The following is a 19,858-nucleotide window of genomic DNA, read 5'->3' as shown; positions in this document are numbered from 1 at the left end:
GGGAGAAAAGGGAAAAGAGGACAATGAATGGAAGGGGCTGGTGGCTGGCAACCCAAAGTACACTAGAAAAATGGCACTGGGCGACTGGGACGTTTCTTTTCTTTTTCTCTCTTTTCCTCTGTAAAGCATACAGACACACACACTGACAAGAAAAAAAAAATACTGCCGACCACCGGAAAAGTAAGTACACGGCACAAAATGTTGAAAAGGATGTGTTGGAGAAGAGGTGGACACACGGACACACATACGCAGAGGGGGGGAAGTGGAGTGGAAAACCCCCAACAAGAATAAGACCGGGTGTGCACACACATGGTGGCTTGCTGGGAGGCGAAGCAAAAAGTGTCTCGCATGAGGATTGTAATTCTAGCGCAAAGAAGCGGGTGGAAGAGATTGGTAGGAAGAGGCTTGGGTTATGCACTTGTATGCGCTCTTCACACGTCGTTGCATTTTCCGCTCCTTCCCTTCTGGGGGGGGGTGGGTGGAAGGGTTTTGTTCCACCCTCTTTCCTCTTAATGTACTTTTTTTGTACGCGTTTTGCTGCTTCCTTCGCGGTGCATTCGTCTGTAAGGGATGTTCGTTCAACGTTCAAGAGTCGCCCGTTTTAGTCACATTTTCTTCTCTTTACAACACCCAGCGCTATTTTCCAACATCTCTTGTCCTTTTACCACACACACACACACACACGCACGCCGGTGACGCGTCACTCATCGTTTACAATGTCTGGTGCCAAACAAGGTACACACACGCGCGCGCGAACCTTATTCTTCTGCCCGGACAGGAGACAGAATGCCTGGGGAGTGTGAGGACCTAACTTCCGTCTGTCTATCTGAGGACACACACATGTGGAAGGTATGTGCATCCAAAGAGACAGAGAACAAAAAGAAGACTACATGACGGTGTGTGGGTGTTCACAAAACCTTGCTGAAGGTGCAAAAGCAGCCTATGTCGTCCCTTTTTTTTCGTTGAACTTCTACCGATTTTTCTGCAAACTGTGACGACCCAACACTCTCGGCCGGTGTAAAATGTATGTATCGGCGTCGCGTCTAGTTTGAGGGTTGACTTTTTTTTGTCGCTGTCACACACTGCAACCCTTTCTCGAAAGGTAACTTCACTTGTTTTGGTGCACTGCGAGAGTGACTTCTATTCACATGAACTCCGCAAGACCTCTCGTGTGAGTGTGTGTTTGTTGCCAGAAGCGAAAAAAAAGAGTAGCAACCAGCTTGTAACTCCACTGCAGTCCTCACAGTGTTACATGAAAGTTTACACCTTTGTATTTTTTTTTCTGCTACGTTCGCGGACGACAATGTACAAATTTGGGCTAATCCCGACCCATTTGCGCCTGTCCGCCTGTCTCCATCGCTTCTAGGCGTCTTGCAGCAGGCCCCTCGTAACGGCCCCCGGTAACGAAGGCAAGTGGATGGGAAGGGTTTATTTCAGCACCTTTTAAGGGTGAATATTTGGCATTATTTTTCAATTTTACGACCCGATGTGTTTTGCGACCCATACATACACTGACATGGAGAGGTGCGAAACGTGTTGGAAGCTAGAAACTGCCAGCACGAAGCTAAACCTAAAGGTGGTGGAGCATTTTTTTTTTCTTCTACCATCCCGTCTCGTTCTAGCCACTAATGGGAGGACGTTTGAGGAGCTTACCTGTGGCCCCAGGAAGGATAGGGAAGGAAAAAAAACGAACGAATGCCAGCGAGCAAAACACATTTGTAACTGACTTTATGACGTTTTCACTTCACGCTTTTATGGTGATGATGATGGCGACGATGGGACGCAGGAGGGGCACGATGGAAAGAGGTGTATAGGGAGCACACAAACAACACCGATCGATACCGTTGATACACGCTACCTGGTTGCGTGAGCTTTTGCCGGCTGTAATTTCTTAGCCTGCAAGCGTTTTCTCACTGCGGGATCCGTGCGCTCGTGTGGAAACCGTGCTTTGAAGGGTTATTTGGTACAATTTTTATTACTTTCTCCTGTGCGGGGCGTGTAAGCAATAGAGGCAATAGAAAATGAATTTGAAAACACAGCCCACGCACACACACACAGGAAGAACTTGCTGCCTGTATGTACTCCCGTACAGGCAAAAGTTCTGCGCGTCGCGAGTTTTCACACGTTTACGACGGACGACTGCGGGAAAACCAGCACAACAGTCGAATTGGTTTTCCAATGGGTATTTTCCCTATTCTCTCTCCAACTCCAACATGGCTAGCACGGTGTAACACATGTTGAAATGTAGCCGAAAAAACCAACCAACAAAAAAAGTCGTCGCACATGATCCCCACCCTTGTTACGTGCGTAATACGATAATAATGTGTGTGTGCGTGCCGTGTTTCGAGACGGGAAGATGTATTTTTAATCACTTTCCTTGTGTTTTTCACACCCTTCTGAGTTCGGGGGGAGAGCGGGAAGGTTTACGGGATGCTGCTCACTTTAATTAGGAAGAACAAATGCGACAAGCGCGGAGAGGGGGCAAAGCACAGCAAAAAAGAAGTGATGAGGAACGCGGCGAGTTAAATGGAACAAATTTCTCATTTTACACCGACCGCGACATCCGCTGGTGTGTGTGCGCCCAACAACAAGAGAGGAAAAGCATACACACACAGGGAAAACCCCCCAACCCCATCCACCGGAGGCCCCAGGGCGCATACGGCGCAAACAAATGAATGGGTTGAAGTGAAATTATTATGGCACACATCTGGTGCCGTGCCCGTTCGGCCCGGCTGGTGTGGTGGTCGTTGATCGTATAAAATAAACATTAAACAAATAATTAAATAGTAGCTACGGTCATGGGGACACAGCACACACACGCTATGGGGTCGGCGCAAAGATGGTAAACCGTGCCGCTGCTAGAGCGTTTTGTCGCAGCGGTCGATGCGCTTTACCGCTGCTGGAACCGTTCCAAGGCGCTACTGCTGACGACTGTTTATGTCGTGCTGGCGCAGTTGTGGTCTTCCGAGAGGAGGGGGGGGGGGGATGATGATGGTCTAAGCGGGGAGCAGCAGGAAATGCAATAAAACCCGATAAAAATAACCCAAAAGCAGCAAGTCACTTCCAATACCAAGGGAAATGATGTAGCAAGAAATGGGGATTTAAGGAATTCAGTCTTTACAATGTTGAAATTGGTAGCTTGGGGTGTAAGTTTTCTTAAAAAGTTGCTAAAATGGTTTAAAAAGTGTACATCGTAATGTGCCAAGCATAACTTTAGGCGTTTTGTTACGTGAGTTGCATACTTTAAGGCGCTCAATGTAGTTATGTCGTATTTTATCCTAAATTTAGGCAAATCTAGTGACAAAAGCACCTTGTTTTGCAATTTGAAGACATGTTTTAAGCCCAACCCAGTCTCAAACCAATTGGAAATTGGTACCAAGAATCAATAATCTACTGTCCCAAAAATGCTTTCCCCAATCGTCCTGGAACTTTAATTTCGTTCCATGACATTAAATTTCTGGGAAAATGGGGAAACCGAAAGGTACCGAAACTTCAACCTTCCACCAAAGCCAACGCAACGCAAGGTGATGAGAAATAGACTTCAGGCTTAAATGTCGTCATTATTATTGCCTTTCGCTACGTGCCTACGTGCCAGGCGGGAGGTATTTGGAGGAGAGAACGGGAGCAAAAAACAACAAAATGCTTCCCCCCCAAAATCATTTGGAACGCAGCGGAGGCGATGGTCCTGACTTGCATAACCCAGAATTGTCCTTTCTTTAAGAAGCAGGGGCAGGAGTGGAAGGATCGATCGATGGACGTTCCTCCCCACCAAATGAACGTTTCCATCTTCGCCAGAACACACACGCACACACACACACGCACACAGGTGCCGTGCAGGCAACAACGATTTTCGTCTGATAATTAATTTTCCATCGATCTGTCCTTGCCCGGCGACTGGATGGCCAGAGATGGCTGGGGAATACGACCACCCCGGGGGGTGGTGAAAGGAAATGGTGAAGAAAACTCCGGCCTGTGTGAGTGAGTGTATCGTAAAAGGCAAAAAGTATCAATTTTCCCGAGTTTTCCTGGGCAGTTTTCTTTTTCCGCCTGCGGCAGCCTTATTTGGGACAAATGAGACACCGAGCAGGGGATAGTCGTCGAGAATTGCGAAAAAAAAAAAAAAAATAGGAAATCGAAAATCTTTCTCTCCTCTTGCGCGGCTTGTTTCTTTTCCGCCTCACCTGCTGCAAGTTCTTCCAACCCCGTCCTGCACCATGCTTTCGGTGTTTGACTGGGCGAGTAATTGGTCTGGATTTATTTGTGTGCCCTTAGGCGGCTGAATGGACGTGGGTGGAGGGTGGTAAAACAGGCAGAAGCATCTCGTGTCTCGTCGTGTGCGCTGCGTGAGCGTGTCCTTTTAGGGCATTCCAATCCCCTCGAGATTGCTGACAAAAGGAAGAACCGTAGCACCCGGAAGGAACTGAAACTAGTACCACACACACAGACACACCAGTAGAGCTCTCTCTCTCTCTCTCTCTCTCTCTCTCTCTCTCTCTCTCTCTCTCTCTCTCTCTTTCTCCATGCAAACGATACGATATTTTGACAAACTGCTGGTGGACTTTTAAGAAGGAAGGCGAAGGAGAAAGCATACCGCTCGACAATAATAGTCCTGACGAAAATGCTAAGAATCAATTGAAATCGCTCCTCTCTTCGGAAGCAACACGACACGGCAATGGTACAGGTACAATGGAACCCTACACTCCCGGACCCGGAAACAATGTGTTCAATGGAGCGGGGAAAGGGGCATAGAGGGGAGAGGGTCGGGGGATCGATGGTAGTCGTCCTTTTGCTCGTTGATTTCCCTGCTTACGTTGCCGAGAACAATGCAACCGTTTGCTTCCACCGTTTGCTCTCTGTGCAGAAAAATGGGAAAATTGCGCGGTGGGGAGGGGGGGGGGTGGCAATCCCAGATAGAAATCATCAGAAAACGGAAGAGACATAATAAAAGAACGTCTTTGCTGTTGTTGTTGTTCGCTGTCGTCTTAGATTGGTGCATCTTGTAGAAATTTTTGGCTGTTTTTTTTTCGTTGCTGTTGCTCTGCTGTTGTTTGGCTGAGCGTACAAAATTTGTAACCGTTGAATTCTTTCATGTTTTTTGCGTTCCGATTTCGATCGTCACCCCCACGCGGAAATTACCTATTTCGGTACAGTGCGTGCGGTAAAAATAGGGCATTGATGTTGGGTAGGGATTGTTTTCTTCAATTTATTTTTGTATTTTTGCAATTATCTAATACAGGCGTTCCTTGGGTTACGACCCTCTCGAGTTACGACGATTTGCAGGAACGACGATGTTGACTTTAAAAGATAAAAGTTGTCATTGAGAATAAATGTATTTTTTTATTTCATGCTGATAACCGTAATATTTATATTTACAAAGATTCCCCAACTACAAACAAAAAAAATTATATCCTGCAAACGTCTTTTGATTTAAAATTAAAATTTTATCGAACATTTTTTTCAATAAAAAACAGGATATCATAGATTTCGACTCTTCAAATTGGAATATGAACTATATATTGACAGATATTCGACATACAACTATTTCGACTTACGCCTTGCTTTGGGACATTGTTTAGGTAAAAAAATACATTCGTATTTCGGGAGACACCTGTACATACGTTCCTTTATCAAAATTGGTATGGAAAATACAGATATATTTTTTTATGTACGGTAATTATCAGTTATTACAATCCTACATTTGACAGTTACTTTTACTCTATTGACTAGCTATTTGAATTACACTTTCAGCTTCGACATTGAGTAATGTGATTTTCTTTAAAGAAATTTTGATTCAGAACTAAAAAGGTGGGAATTTTAAGCAAGAACTAGTAACGAAATATTGCTATTTACTTTCAGGTTACATTTTTTGAATGATAACAGTAATTAGTAATAAGTAACTGGTCTTTGGGATTGTGAATGTTCAACTGATCATTGAAATCATTCAATCGAAATCATTGAATGAAATCTAAGGAGAAAGTTATTCAGTAAAAGCAGCATATTGACCATACTAAGCTACAGTTAAGTAGTTGGAAGAAACTTAACAAAGGTTAAATTGATAGACCATGAAACCCAATTTCTCAAATTTGCTGAAACCATTTACTGACATCTAAGAAAAGCAATTGACCACATTTATCCGGTTTTACTAGATGATTCGCATCTCTGCTGGTACTGTACTTTGGAACTGGCTTCCTTGGAACTCATTCCCAAACATTGCGCGTGACATCTTTGCTCTTAAACATCCTTGCATACGATACCAAAGCTCTACTGCACGAGTTACCTCAATATAAAACCGTAAATTGTTGGATTTTTTGACAGACAAACTTTTTTTTGTCACACACTGTACCACAATTTACACAGTTTTGATTTCGGCTTACCTTTTTTTCTTCTTTATATCCTGCACGGTTTGCACGGCGAAAAAAAAAGAAAAATTGGCGCACGTCATCCTGCCCAAGAAGTGCCATTTTCCGGATGTTCTTTCAATCATCAATGCGCACACACACACACACGAACAACCTTCAGCACACTGTTGTCTCCTTGTATTCCCCCTCTGCACCAGCTCTGCATCGAAAGTAAGAAAAGAAGGCTCGATTATTCGCCTCTAATGGCTAACGGAGGGAGCACGGGGAGAGGTTTTCGTCAGCCTCTGTCGCACACCGTGATTTGTTTGTAATGAGGAAAAAGAATCGCTCCAAGAGACGACATTTCGAAACGAAGGTGCTAATTTAGGGACTGTGAAAGCCCCCTCCCTTTGGGAACCTGCTCCTGTTACACCACGATTTCCGGGAGTAAAGGGAGCAAACCGACACGAAGTGATTGTCATTTCGCACACACACACACAACGATGTGCTTTGATGCTGCTGAATGGGCAATGGCAGCATACCACTCGCACGGAAGGGGGAAAAGCGCGTAACAATGGCAATCGATCCAGCATCGATTGTTGACGGAGAATCATAGTCCTCTTCGTCGTCGTCATCATCACAATGCTTTCGATCTGTGTATATGTTTAATGCCGTACTTTCCTGCCGTAAAATGCTGCCTCCTGTCTCGGCCCTCATTTCATCCCTCTTTGGGAAAATGGGCAAAGCCACGCTTTGTTTGTCACTTCCCGTACTATTTCCCGTTATATCGGTTTCCCTTTGCTTTGCGGGGGTTTCTTCCGTGGAGCAGCCCGCAACGAGTACGACGATTGGGCACGGTAGATAAGGTGCGCGTGTTCGGGCAGCTGCTCACTGCTACTTTCAAACAAAAACGCACACACACAAAACAGGGGCCCCCGGAGGGACTGTAATGTCCACCCGAGGGGAGAGACAGGGGGCTCTTTTTTTCGGGGTGCGTTTCGGGACGCGTTCTTAACCGAAGGGAGGCCTACGCTACTTTGCATAACAATGGGCTACTGAATTGGCTGCTGATGGTGAAGATCGATGCTTGGCTTTCGTCAAACTCTCCCCAACTCCCACAAGACTACATTCAACAAAAACAACAACAACAACAACGAGATCCTAATGATGGTTGACGTTTCTGCCGAGCGGGGAACATTCCAACCGGGCATTGGCAAGGGTGAACAATTGGCCCCCGATCAACCAAACGAGATCAGAAGCGCACCAACACCAACCGGAGTGTCACTCCGGAGCTCTTTACTGGGAAGGTGAAGGTTTTGTGGGAGTTTGCTGGAGTACCTATCTCGCCCAACCGATCGCGTGCCCGATCAATTTCTCGGGAGTTCGGTCGCGGGTCGTTAAAAATTTAAATGAAAGATGATAGATTGGTACCAGCTTCCGTCGCTGGTTGCAGTTTGGAGGGGGGGGAGGGATGAGATGCCCGTTTGTTTGTATGTTTAAACGTCCGACGCTTTGTACGCGTCACTCCGGTGTTCCGTTAGTGCACGGAGCCCCCTTTGGGTCCAGCAGCAGTTAATCTTGATCTGTTGGTGTGTGCCACACTCTGTCACACTGTATCCAGGAGCGGGTTCTCGGCGGTTTGCACCTTTCGTTCCTGTTCCTACCGACTTTCTGGTGGCATAAATGTCGCTTCGTACGTAAAACCGGTAGCTGGCAAACAACCAAACACACACAGACGTACCATTACCGGGTGCTTCCGTTCTTATCCGCGTGTACGTGTACGTCCACCAGCACAATGCTTTTAGCTAATGTTGATAGACACATACACCTCTATTCAATTTACATTTGCAATCTATCCGCTCTCTCTCTCTCTGTCTCTTGCCCTTCACTTTGCTGTCCAGGAAACGGAGGCAAAAATCCCCTCCGATATACACACTGCGTGTAGGCTCAATTACTTCGTCTTATCTCAGAGCGCTCACCCCGGTTTTGTGTTGTGTGGTGTGTGCCGCACGCACCCCTTTTGTGAAACCAGCTCCGAGACCAGCTCGACGTTCGCCTACGCGACGACGACGACTTGCTTTAACGCCTGCGTTCATTACTCTCGACCGTCCGTCCCGGAGACACCGGACCGCGACATGCTACTACCGTACGCCACATCAAACCGGGCATCCCATAAAGGCAAGTCGCAGAGCGGCAGCGACCAAGCACCCAGACACGGGGTGGGCCTGAAAAGATGAATAGATTATTTATTATTAATTTTAATTAAATGTTTATCGCAAAATGGAGATTTGCCGTTGCCGTTGCTCTGTTGCTCTGTAGAAAACCCGAATAAGGAATGGGGGGGCGGGGGGGGGGGGGAGTGGGATAGAAGGCATGGAGGGGTTGGTGTTTGTACGGGTGTTTGTCCATATGCCCATCAACAAAAAGGCGGCCCGGTGTTGTTTCGGATGCTTGTCCTCGTCGTCGGATGGACGGGGTCCATATGGACAGAGTAGCAGCAGCAGCATCAGTAGGCAAACCCACACGCATTGGCAACGCGTTTTGTGCAGGTCTTTGGGCTTTGAAGAAGCGAGGGAGTCTTAATCCTTCGCTTTGGACTTGACGCTTGGAAGGGAAAATGGCGAAACAATTCACACTAGCTTGACTTGGAGCTGGAGGTTGATAGGGGATGTTGCAGGTCGTGCGTATCTCTATGAGCCTGTGCGGTACTGAAGCCTATGCTTTGGAGTTTCTGGAGACGGGGTACATTGGAGGGGGAGGCTTTTGTAGTGTAACAGAGAGCATCAGCATCCGTTTTTAGAGGTCTCGGCTGGAGGTGGAAAGGTTTATATGAGACAAGAAACGGTAGTAATTGTTGCTCTGTGTCGCATTCTTCGGGAGTGCTCGGACGCATTGGAGCATCTTGGAGTTTCTGGGATGGTATGGGGAACTTTGAGCTGCTTCTAGGTTCCAGAGTTCACAGACGACAGTACGATCATGTTTTCCAGTTGTTCTCAAACAGATTGAAAAGTGATGCGTTTGACGTTTGAAGCTTTTTGTGGTGGTCATCAGATTCTGACATTGGGAGATATCTTTATCTTGGAGAGCATACCAAGTTATTGGTTTTTAGGATTTCCCAATATCTTGAGAGTCATCTTAACCTATAAAGGTTTCTTACCGTTTTGAAGAATGATGCCATAATCTTGAAGATTCTTCCTTGCAAATTGATCATTATTTATTTCTTAGGCACCAGACGTGCCCCAAGTTTATCTGGAACGGTCCAACAGATGAGTTGAGCATCTGTACGATATCAGACATTCGCTGCACCAGGCTTGCAAACCCCTGGAACAATTGTTTTGCCTCCCATTTAATGCATCCGTGTGCCATAACCGGAGACTTTCCATTTTAATACAACCCTTTTTCATCCCAGCCAGCAGCAGCAGCAGTCCACATTGCTCCCATTGTTGAACGGTGAGAGAAGAGTCAGTTTGCTGTGCACTCTGCTGCTGCTGGTGCTGCTGTTGCCGCACCAAAAGTGCAATTAATTGTCGTGGCAGTTTATGGCTGGCCATGGGGAACCACTTGGGGCCATCTTTTAGGCGCACACAACGAAATCGCACATACAAAAGTGCACACCCGGCTGGGTTGGGTGGACGAAAATTAGGTCATGCTGGCACAACAAACACAAAGGAAAGCCCACCGTCTGTGCAATTGTTTTCTTAAATGTATATCAATTAATGTCGTACGCATTACTGCCTGCAAAGAGTGCGAGAGTAGTGGCCCCGGGCAGAATATGGTGACTGTCGCATCAATTTGTCTTCATTGTGCCGTGATTGTCCCGCTGCCGTTGCAATGCGTGCTATGGAAGAAACGCAAACCCATTGCGCTGCATCATCCCGCCTTTTGCCATTGCCCTTGACCCCACGGTGGGTGGCTTTTTAAGGCAAGCAAACCCAATCGAACCGAGGCAGAAGCGACAGCACCATTAGAAGCAGACGGTTGTGTAACATTTGGCGTCACACACACATACTCCAATGCTGGATCGAAGCTGCAAAAACAAAAAGCATTCATTTATCAATCAATCGTGCTGAGTTGTTTATTTTGCTGCTTTAAAGAGTAACCTCCCGGCGAACACGCGTATGGAACACGGCGCGCGTTAAGTGATTTTAATTTATGCCATTTGCGTACTGACTCGGTGTGTTGTTGGGGTTTGTCGTAGTCGTTGTCGCCACTGGTCGTCGCCCAGTGCTGGAATATAAAGTGAAAAGATTAAAAGACACACTCGCAGAATCAATACTTGGTCGGGGATGCGAGACGAATCCGATTGCCGAAGGAATTTCAATTCTCCACGCTCGATCGCCGCGCACTGGCTGAAGCGAGGGTGAAATCAATTTGTTTGATTAAAAAATTAATTAAAACAAAACCACTCTTCGCTGGGCGCGGAAAATCCCAGCGCACAGCCAACGAACGATCAGCCACACTTAGGGGCCACACGATCGCGAAGTGGCCAATAAAACGGTTCTAGGCTTCGGCGAGGATGCTGCGGGGCAGAAAAAATCCTCCGAAATACACATTAAAGCTAAATGAAGCGTATCGCGATGGGAAATAGTCGGCAGCAAATATCCTGCTTGCTGTTCTTTTTTTTTGTCATGTTTGTGCTTCCTTTTTTTGATTTCTTGGAACGGATTTGAGCCCCAGTGAAGCCGGTAGCTAGCACAGTTTTCCCCCTGCCAAAGCTGATTGTAGTGAAATAAAAATCTAAAATTGTTCCCAAAAAAAGAACACACAGAAGCTATTACCTTTTCTCCCCCTTCGTTACGTACAATTGCAAGGATTCGAAATTAGGTTTTCCAACCGGGTGACCGAAACACTAATCGACCTCCGGTGCGATTTGTCAGACGTGCGTTTTTTTGCTTAGTTGCTCCTTGACCGAGACTCTCAAGAATCTTGCTCAGTGGCATATTGAAGAAGGGGAAGCACGCGTACCATAATTAACTTGCAACATATTTTCCACCGCCCGACGTCGGATTTCGTATGCCTGTTGAGTTGTGGATAGAATTTCCGTTTAAATTAACAGTGGGAAATGGCTTAAAAGGGAGATAGAGAGAGGGAGAGCAATGCCATAAGACCTAGCAAGAAAGGCTCCTGAGCATAATGTGCGCAATGCTTTGCACGGTATCTTTTCCTAATTTTCCTTCAAAAACCGTTTAAGAAAAAAGGTTCCTGACGCATAGGGGAATAGTAAGGACACAGTCCTACGTATAGATGTGTGTGTTTTTATGAGATAAATAAAACTCTTGAGAAATTGTCGGGCTCGAAAACCGGATGAAAAGGGAAGAAAAAGGTGGCCTCTTGAAAATTGATCACCGGTTTTGGTGGTGCGTTCTTTTCGCTCTCTCTCTCTCTCCTTTAAATTCCCTTTCTTGAGGGCCATGCTTCATGAGAGGTACGATAACAATAGACTGACACACATAATCGAGCACACATATGTGCGTACGGTGTGTGAAGAGAGAAAGGTGGTACACCCGTCGAGTGCTGCCGTGTTGAGTGTCCCGTCCCTCGGGTGGGGTTCGCTGGGTCTAATCACATTCGTAGCACCGTATTCTCGCATCCCGTCCCGGTCCCGAAAAGGTGATCATACGCGGATTAAGAGGCTCAGAATGGAAGAAATTGGGCGCAGGGAAAAGCGGGTTGCTGAATAGTTGGAAATGGGGAATTCCGTTTGAACTTTGATCAAGTTCTTGAAGATGCAGTAGCTCGCTGTATTTCAGCTTCAAGAGCATCTCAAGAACTTGTAATGGAGCATATGCAATTATGGTTGGGAATTGGACATTAATTCTTCCGATACGTCATGGAAAGCAAGTCGTATAACAATTTCAATGTAAAATGTTTAGTAAACATGTAACTCAATAACACAATTTTCTTTAACAAATGAGATACTATAACACCTAAAAGACAGGCGAGATATCATACAATACATGTTCAATTCATTCTCAAATCTGCTTCGATTCCAGTTGTCTAGGGAAGGAAAGCGATCCCTCTCAAATGAAAAAAGAAGGCCGTTAGCTTGTTTTACACACCATTATTGTGTTCCGTCTGCTTACGAGTACGCTGAATTGGAAGTCGTTTACCATTTCGGTTCGGACCCAGCAGTCTTTTTTACGCATTTTGGATCTTGAAAAGCGAAGCGAAACCAGCAACAAAAAAACACCCAAACGAAAGACAAAACCACACCAGTAAAGAGACCACCAGACGCACACACCTATCATTCGACAACGAACACACACACAACACACATCTCGTTGAATCTCATATCCCAAGAATTGTTGTTAGAATTGTGTGTGAGTTTGGAGTGGAAAGATGGAATAGGGAAGAGAAAAAGGGAATACCCCGAAAGATCCAGGTATGCCAGTACAACAACCTTCACCTTCTCACAGCAGCGGAGAAAAGATTCGACTTTTGTGATTGTTCGTCCCGGCGACAGCGAGGTTGAAATGAGGGAAGAATTGGAATAGAATTGAAGGCCCAGGCGCAGAGGAGACGATGGGAAGATCTTTCACAACGACGACGACGACGACGACGACCAAGCCAACGGGATCATTCATCGATCAGAGGGACTCGCAACAGCCGAACTGTCTGCCTGTCCCAGAAGCCGCATTCATCGATGGGTCGAGGGTCCGGCCCATTCCGGGAAGGTTGAAATGTTGTGTCTTACCTGCCCGGTGCCCTGAAGTGCCGTGTTGCGAAAAAAGGTAGACCCGCACGCACACTCAAGACATTCCAGTGCGCAGCTGCAGCTGGTTCGTCGCAGCAAACCGTCGATTGTTGTGACCGTTGTATGTTGAAGTGGCAGCTCACCCTGGTGGTGCTTTGGGAGCGAATGGCACGCTACGGGATATCGAGAGATCGAGAGAGAGAGAGCGGCGATGGATCTTGAAGGATTCGGTACACCTCAAAGGATCTGTGCTAATTCTGAATGAATAGAGCGCGGTCGTTTATGATGGGACTCTTTTTGCGTGTGTGTGTTTGTGTGTGAGCTGGATGTTGCACTTTCGGACGGCGGTGTCAGCTGCACTGGCTCGGGGTTTGTTCCCGTGCCATGTGTTTCTGCCCTGTCGGTGCTGCATGATGATCTATTCAGGCTGGGCGAGCTTGAAGAGGATATAATGAGCATCAAACGATCATCAAAGTAAGTTGGTGTGATGCTGAGATGGGCTGAGAGTGCTCTTCATCGACCGCTCACCAGTCGATGGTGTACAGATGTTTCTGTCTCGTGTCTTGACTCTGAAAGGTTAGACACTAGGTCATGTTCGATGTTGGATATGGAAAATCTTTCTTTGTTGAAGAGTATGACAGTTGTTAAAATTTTTGGAGCGCCCTACCACTTGTCCAATCAATTCATAGCTCATTTATTTGTCCCTTCGTTCGTTCATTCGACATTCAATCAATGGGCAGTTCACAAAAACCTACCAAAGCAATTCATTTTCTACTAGTTCATTCGATCGTTCCATCGCTCATTTGATCGATCATTCGTTTGTCCATTCTGATGGTACTCCAGAGAGCAGAGCGCACCCTTGACTCCGATCCGACTCCGACTATTATTAGTCCGATTTCGTCTTCGGCAAAAACGGAACCACTAGCTCGAGTCAGAGTCGCCCGGAGTCATTCACCTGACTCCAGCCGACGCCGGACGACTCCGACTCTGGAAAACTTCGGAAGACTCTGGCCGATTCTAGACAACTCCGGGCGACTTGGGCTGTCGTTAATCATCTAATACAGGGGTCTCCAAACTTTTCAGTTCGCGGGCCGCATTGCTTTACAATCAACGTTGTTAAGGGACATTTTGACGCTACCTTTGGAATGATTGGAAGTTCAAATCTCGTTTTGATAAGGAAATACTTACAAAATATATCAAATTTCTGCAGCTTTTTTTTATTGAATCTTGATTTTCGTCTTTCAAAAGTAAAAAAATAATTTTGATTAATTAGTCAGAAAAGACAGTTATTTAATTTAACCTTTACCCAGTCATCGCGGGCCGCAAAGGCTCTTGAGGGCTGCAAGCGACCGGCGGGTCGTAGTTTGGAGACCCCTGATCTAATGGATTGACTACTTTTACTTCATTCTTACCATATTTAATTGGAATGGCTGGAAAATTAAGGAAATATTATTGAAAATGGCTACATGTGATTGGTCCTGCTGAAGTTAAGTCTCAATATTGTTTGTTTTAAATTAATTAAAAGCGATATCATTGGCACAGTCGTTAAGCGTCATTATTGTGACGCAAATAGCGAACAACAATATTAAAAAAGGTTCTTCTTCTAACTAAAATAACTTCTTCTTTTAACTTCTCCAAGGTAATGAGACTCTACTGAACAATATTGAAGCTCATTCAAAATGTTACTCAAAACATTAATCACAATTTGCGACCCAAGCATCAGAATCCGCAAATAACATACTGCCCGTCATGTTTTATTCCTCCCAATTTGCGCCTCAATAAATTCGAGCTCAAGAATCCAATTCCACCACTACGGGGCTCTAGCAATTACCCGTACACCCGAAATCGTGCCTAATGACAGCCACCGCATTCATCCGTTACCTCATTAAAGCTCCTTTCAACCGGTCGCGAACTGTCCGTTTGCTGCTGCTGACCCGAGAAGGGGGGGGCTGCCCCGAACCGAACCACACCGAATGAATGAAAAGCGCGGAATGTCAAGTTGAAAGTTATTGAAAGTTCGAGCGAGCTGCTGCTGCAGGTCGTGTCCTATTCCTTCTGAGAAGGATGCCGTTTGTAACTGGATGAATTTTCACAATCACCAAACTCGTTTCGCAGACAGCAAAACGAGACCAATACATATAGAGCGAAGGGGCTGAGGAAGACAGGTGGTGGTGGGTCGCAAAATGGATATCTTACCATTTAGTTTGCAACGATGGTTGGGATTAGCGGAAAATTTGAATATCTCTCGCAATGTGCATCGCGTCGATGGTTTCGCCTTTTTTCCATCTCAAGAGGTTCGCTCGTTCTTCTGCTGCTATGCCCGAGACACGGGCATCTTCTCGACCATCCTCAACAGATTGTTCCTTCTCCTACTGAATGTCACAACCCACTCCCTAACCCACCCTCACACACACCCAACGTACCGCCGACGGTTGTAAATACTAGACTGTGTAGGTATTAATAAATTAATTTAAACCGAAAATCGCGCACGATGAGGACGCATGGGGCAATGTGCCCACGGACGGACAAAAAAGCCATCGTTCGCCGGCAAGAGCTATTCGTCCCTCATTAACGGTGTTACAACTCCGTGTTGGTCTTGACGTGTCGGTGGCTTACATCTGACCTGGTACGGGGGTTCGGTGCTATCGCGAAAAGCGCGAAAGTAGTATTATTATTAGGTCGGTTCGGTTCGATGCACCGACCTGAAAATCGCATTCCCCCGAAATGAAATGCACACATACATACACACAGACACGAGACACACGGGTGTGAGGTTAATTTACAAAAAGGCGATCGATCGCGCGACCCTGGTCCAACCTTTGGTTGGTGCCCGAGTTAAGAAAGCTCGTTAGTTAAACAAAATTAAAGCGAAAATGAACACAAACCATGTCATCATCGTTGTCAGAAAACAAGGGCCAGCGAGGTGGAACGAAATCGTCTCGGTTCTCGGTCGGTGGCCTGTGGAATGTTGTGGTGTGGCGTTTGTGGACATTGTTTGATGTGGACCATCATCGGGCAATAGGGGTGGGGGGCGTTTTGCTGAGCCCGGTAGTATCATTAATGTGATGTGTGTTTGTTGAATAAATCTACCAGAAACCAGGAACAAACAAACAGAAACTAAAAACACATTTTAAGGAACGGACACACCGAACAGATAGAGCTAAAAAAAAGAAGAAAAGAGAGAGAGAGAGAGAGAGAGAGAGAGAGAGAGAATGAGACTCAAACGTTTGAATGATTGAATGAAATAATTGACCGAAAAATGGAAACTGTTAAATGTATATCAAGCCAACCAAAACCAAAAGCGACGGCGACGGTTCGACGGTGATGAGACGTTTTTCAAAGCTTGTGTAAAAAGATCGTGGGCAGTGTGTGTGTGTGTATTTGTCGGTGGATTAAGTTTGCGATTTGAGCGAAGAACAGGAAACAGATTAACCACCCCTGAACAGAACAAAAATCATACACCCAAACAAACAAACAAAAATAATAAACCAACAGGAAACGTTCACCCGACCCGCAAATGACTGTATTTAAATGTGATTTCGAAGAAGGATGAATTAATGTACGTAGAACAAAAAAGGGGCATAGATCACGCTACCAAAAATGCGATGCATGCACGGGGGGGACTAAATGGAGGGCTTTAAACAGTGCGATGAAAAGGAAATGTCATGTAAAATGGAGAGAGAGAGAAAGAGAGATGAAAAAAAAAACATTAAAGAGGGATGATTTTACTGAACTGCCTTGAAATTTTACTAAAAAACGGCCTGAATATGGCGTAAAACGGTCCCAAATTGCGGAAGTGGGGGAGTGGTGAGAGAATAAAACCACAGAAATTGTACGTTAAAGAAAAAGAAAAGAAATACACTCATCCCCATCCCTCTCAACAGCGAGTATATTTAAATGTATTAATATGTAATGTAAAACATGCATGCAAAACACACAGACACGAAACATTAGGCTAAGTATTAATAAACCAGCGAACGGGAGCAGATGAAGCGAGTAGCAAAAACGATAAGTTGTTGGTGTTGTAAAAATAACATAATAAACACAATGCGAAAGTAATGCAAATAAACCATAAAACAGTAGCGAAAAAAATGAAAACAATGAAACACAACACATGAAAATGAAAAAGAGAGAGAGAGAAGGAAGAGAGAAGAAACTAATGCATTTAGAAGCGAAAAGCACGAAAACGGTTGAATATGTGTGTTTGTGTGTGCGATAAACAAGTCAAAACACTCGAATGCAAACAAACTGTAAAAAAAATCGACGGCAGAGCGAGAAAGTTAGCAGAACAGCAATGGGAGAGAGAGTTCCAACAAACAAACATAAACTAATGATGGATCGTAAAAATGGTCGGATTTGTTTGGGATGCGCGTCTCTTTGGTATCCACTGCACGCCCCCCTCACACACACAAACACTAAATCCAGCCGCACATGTGTTTTGGAGTTTGAAGTTTGTTTTCCCTGTGTTTTCTGGGGGGGGGGGGAGGTTTTCCCATACCCCGGTGGAAAGTACTGCGGACGGCTGCCGTGATGCCTGTGGACACCGGTGTAAAACTTCAACGTTGTATAAAGAGTTGAAGCGTGTGGGCCCCCAAAAGACGAAGTATACGGGGTGCTGGATCGGTAGTAGATGGTGTGAAAGTAGGTGAATAAGTCATGCTGTCATAACTTTAAAGCTGCCGGACTTGGTGGCAATGGGAGGGACACACAACGACGGGGCCCGGGTGCGTTCAGAACAAGAAAGAGGAGATTAGTAATTTATGGTAGTGGTAAGGTGGTGTAGAATACAACAGCACTGCTGCGAGAAGAATCGGTGGGTGTATTTGTGTGTGTGTGTGTGTGGTAGTAAACTAAAGGAATACGAACGTGGGAAAAAACACACGCACGGACCGGTGCAAGTGTCGTATAAATATATAAGTGGCGGAAAGATGTATGGGCGCGTGTGAAACTAAAACTAAACTGTATCGAAACCAGAAATTAAACGATTAGGTTAGAACGAAGCGGAAGGGAAGGGTGAACCGAAGCAAGGAGAAAGGTGATGGTGTTGTTGCAGCTAACAAACAGAATCAGTCAAGAAATCTCCAGTCCGTCGCGATGTTCCGTCTCTGTAGGAAGCGGAAACGAACGTAAATATAAATATATATATATACACATGATCGAAGTAATGTGCGTATGGAGGAGTGTGTGTGAGTGTGTGTGCATGTGTGATAAGCACGAATGAAAGGCCATTGAAGGAAAAAGTGAAAAAAAGATAAAAATTGTTGTATAAAGATAAAAAACAGAAGAGGAAAACACTACATGAAAGGAAGAGAAAACTGAACAAATAACTAGTAGAGGAAAATAATGTAAAAGCAAACGAAAAACTAATGAAAAACAAACGGTAGAAAAGGAGAAAAAGAGAGTTGAAAAAAAGGAGTAAAACAAGTGAAACAAATAAGCGACTAACAGACACCGCAAAAACGCATATATAAAAACAGATACCGAAAACATGCAAACATGAAACGGATACAAACAAATTGTTGATCCTTCCAAGCAAAACAAAAAAAAAGGAAAACAACTGAAGAAAAAACAAACAAACAGCTAACAACAGGCTCCCCCTTTCACATATTCCCCCCATCAACTGCAGATAGAACACAACAGATCAGAGTGTACCGAAACAGCCGGAAAAAGGGAGGTAAGAGTAATGAAAATGAGTGCGGTTTGTTTTTGGGAATCTGATCTGCAAAACCAGCGCGACTGACAAGCGAACAAATATTGTAGCCATTCCTTTTCGCCCCCCACAAACACACACACACATACAGAGCAATAGAAGCAGCAGCAACAATACATAAGTCATAAAAATGCAATAGTTTACAGTGAAAGGAGCGTGCGTACGTGTACGCTCCGCCGGTAATATGAATAAAATCCACCCAATCCCCAAATTACAAACAATACCAACAACGGGCAAGCAAATAAACACAGTGGCCGATTCGGAATCGGAATCTCTTACACAAACACAAACAAACAATAGTTACAAAGCAAAGTATACCGTGCACCGATTGCAACAGCAGCATTCTATCACCCCCGTTTCTCCCATTGCCCATTGCGGGGCAAATTTCTCCCCACCCAGCTAGAAACTACTACTCTGCATCTGCTCTCAGCTCTTGCCAGAACTCGGCCAGCGAAAGCGAACGATGGAATGCAAATAAACATCGAAACAGTGAACGAAACGAACGATTGGCGCACTAGCTGCTGGCGAGGACGGGAAAACTCACTGGTAGGGAAAAATAATGCAACAGTATACAGAAAAAAAGCCAATGTATAAACAAAACGAGCGAAGGAAAATAGCAACTCTGTGTAAAGAAATAGATAATTATGAAACTAACAAAGAGTGAATGCAGCAAACAGGAACAGGAAAAAATAAAACAAAAACCAAACGAAAAAAAGAAAAACGGAAATGCAAATAAATCACATGTAAATTGATGAAAGACACGAACAATTGATATTAAAGCAGAGAAAAAAGGGAAAACATAACACAAACAAAAAAACGAGCAGAGAGTGTGAGTGGCAGATGAGAGTGAAATGAAGTAAAATGAAACTTACCCCAAAAACCCTCGTGTCCCGCGTGTCCCTATGCAACATCACTTACAACATACCAACAGGAGAAGAGAAAAGAAAACTGGAATGATAAGAAATAATATAACAAAACAAACAAACAAACAAACAAACAAAAAAAAAAACAACCCCATTGTGAAAGATTGTGAAAGGTCGTGATGGAAGGAGTGAACAGAAAAAAACCTGCAGAAATAAACAGTTTTATCGTAAAAAAAAGTCAAATAAAAAATAA

General features: G+C 45.0%; 1 protein-coding gene across 2 annotated transcripts in view; it reads left to right on the top strand.

Moving 5' to 3' along the window:
- The window catches only part of LOC4578127 (uncharacterized), a 50,260-nt gene extending 30,402 nt beyond the window's left edge, over positions 1–19,858 (top strand). For both annotated transcript variants that reach the window (XM_001230580.3, XM_061663114.1), the window contains exon 2: positions 1–19,858. This exon is cut by the window's left edge and continues 28,949 nt beyond it. The gene's annotated coding sequence lies outside the window, so the exon portion shown is untranslated.

Source organism: Anopheles gambiae, chromosome 3 (genome assembly GCF_943734735.2).
Source record: "Anopheles gambiae chromosome 3, idAnoGambNW_F1_1, whole genome shotgun sequence".
In the NCBI taxonomy this organism is placed as follows: domain Eukaryota; kingdom Metazoa; phylum Arthropoda; class Insecta; order Diptera; family Culicidae; genus Anopheles; species Anopheles gambiae.
The sequence above is the reverse complement of the archived record's forward strand: the minus strand, read 5'-3'. Positions and strand labels throughout refer to the sequence as shown.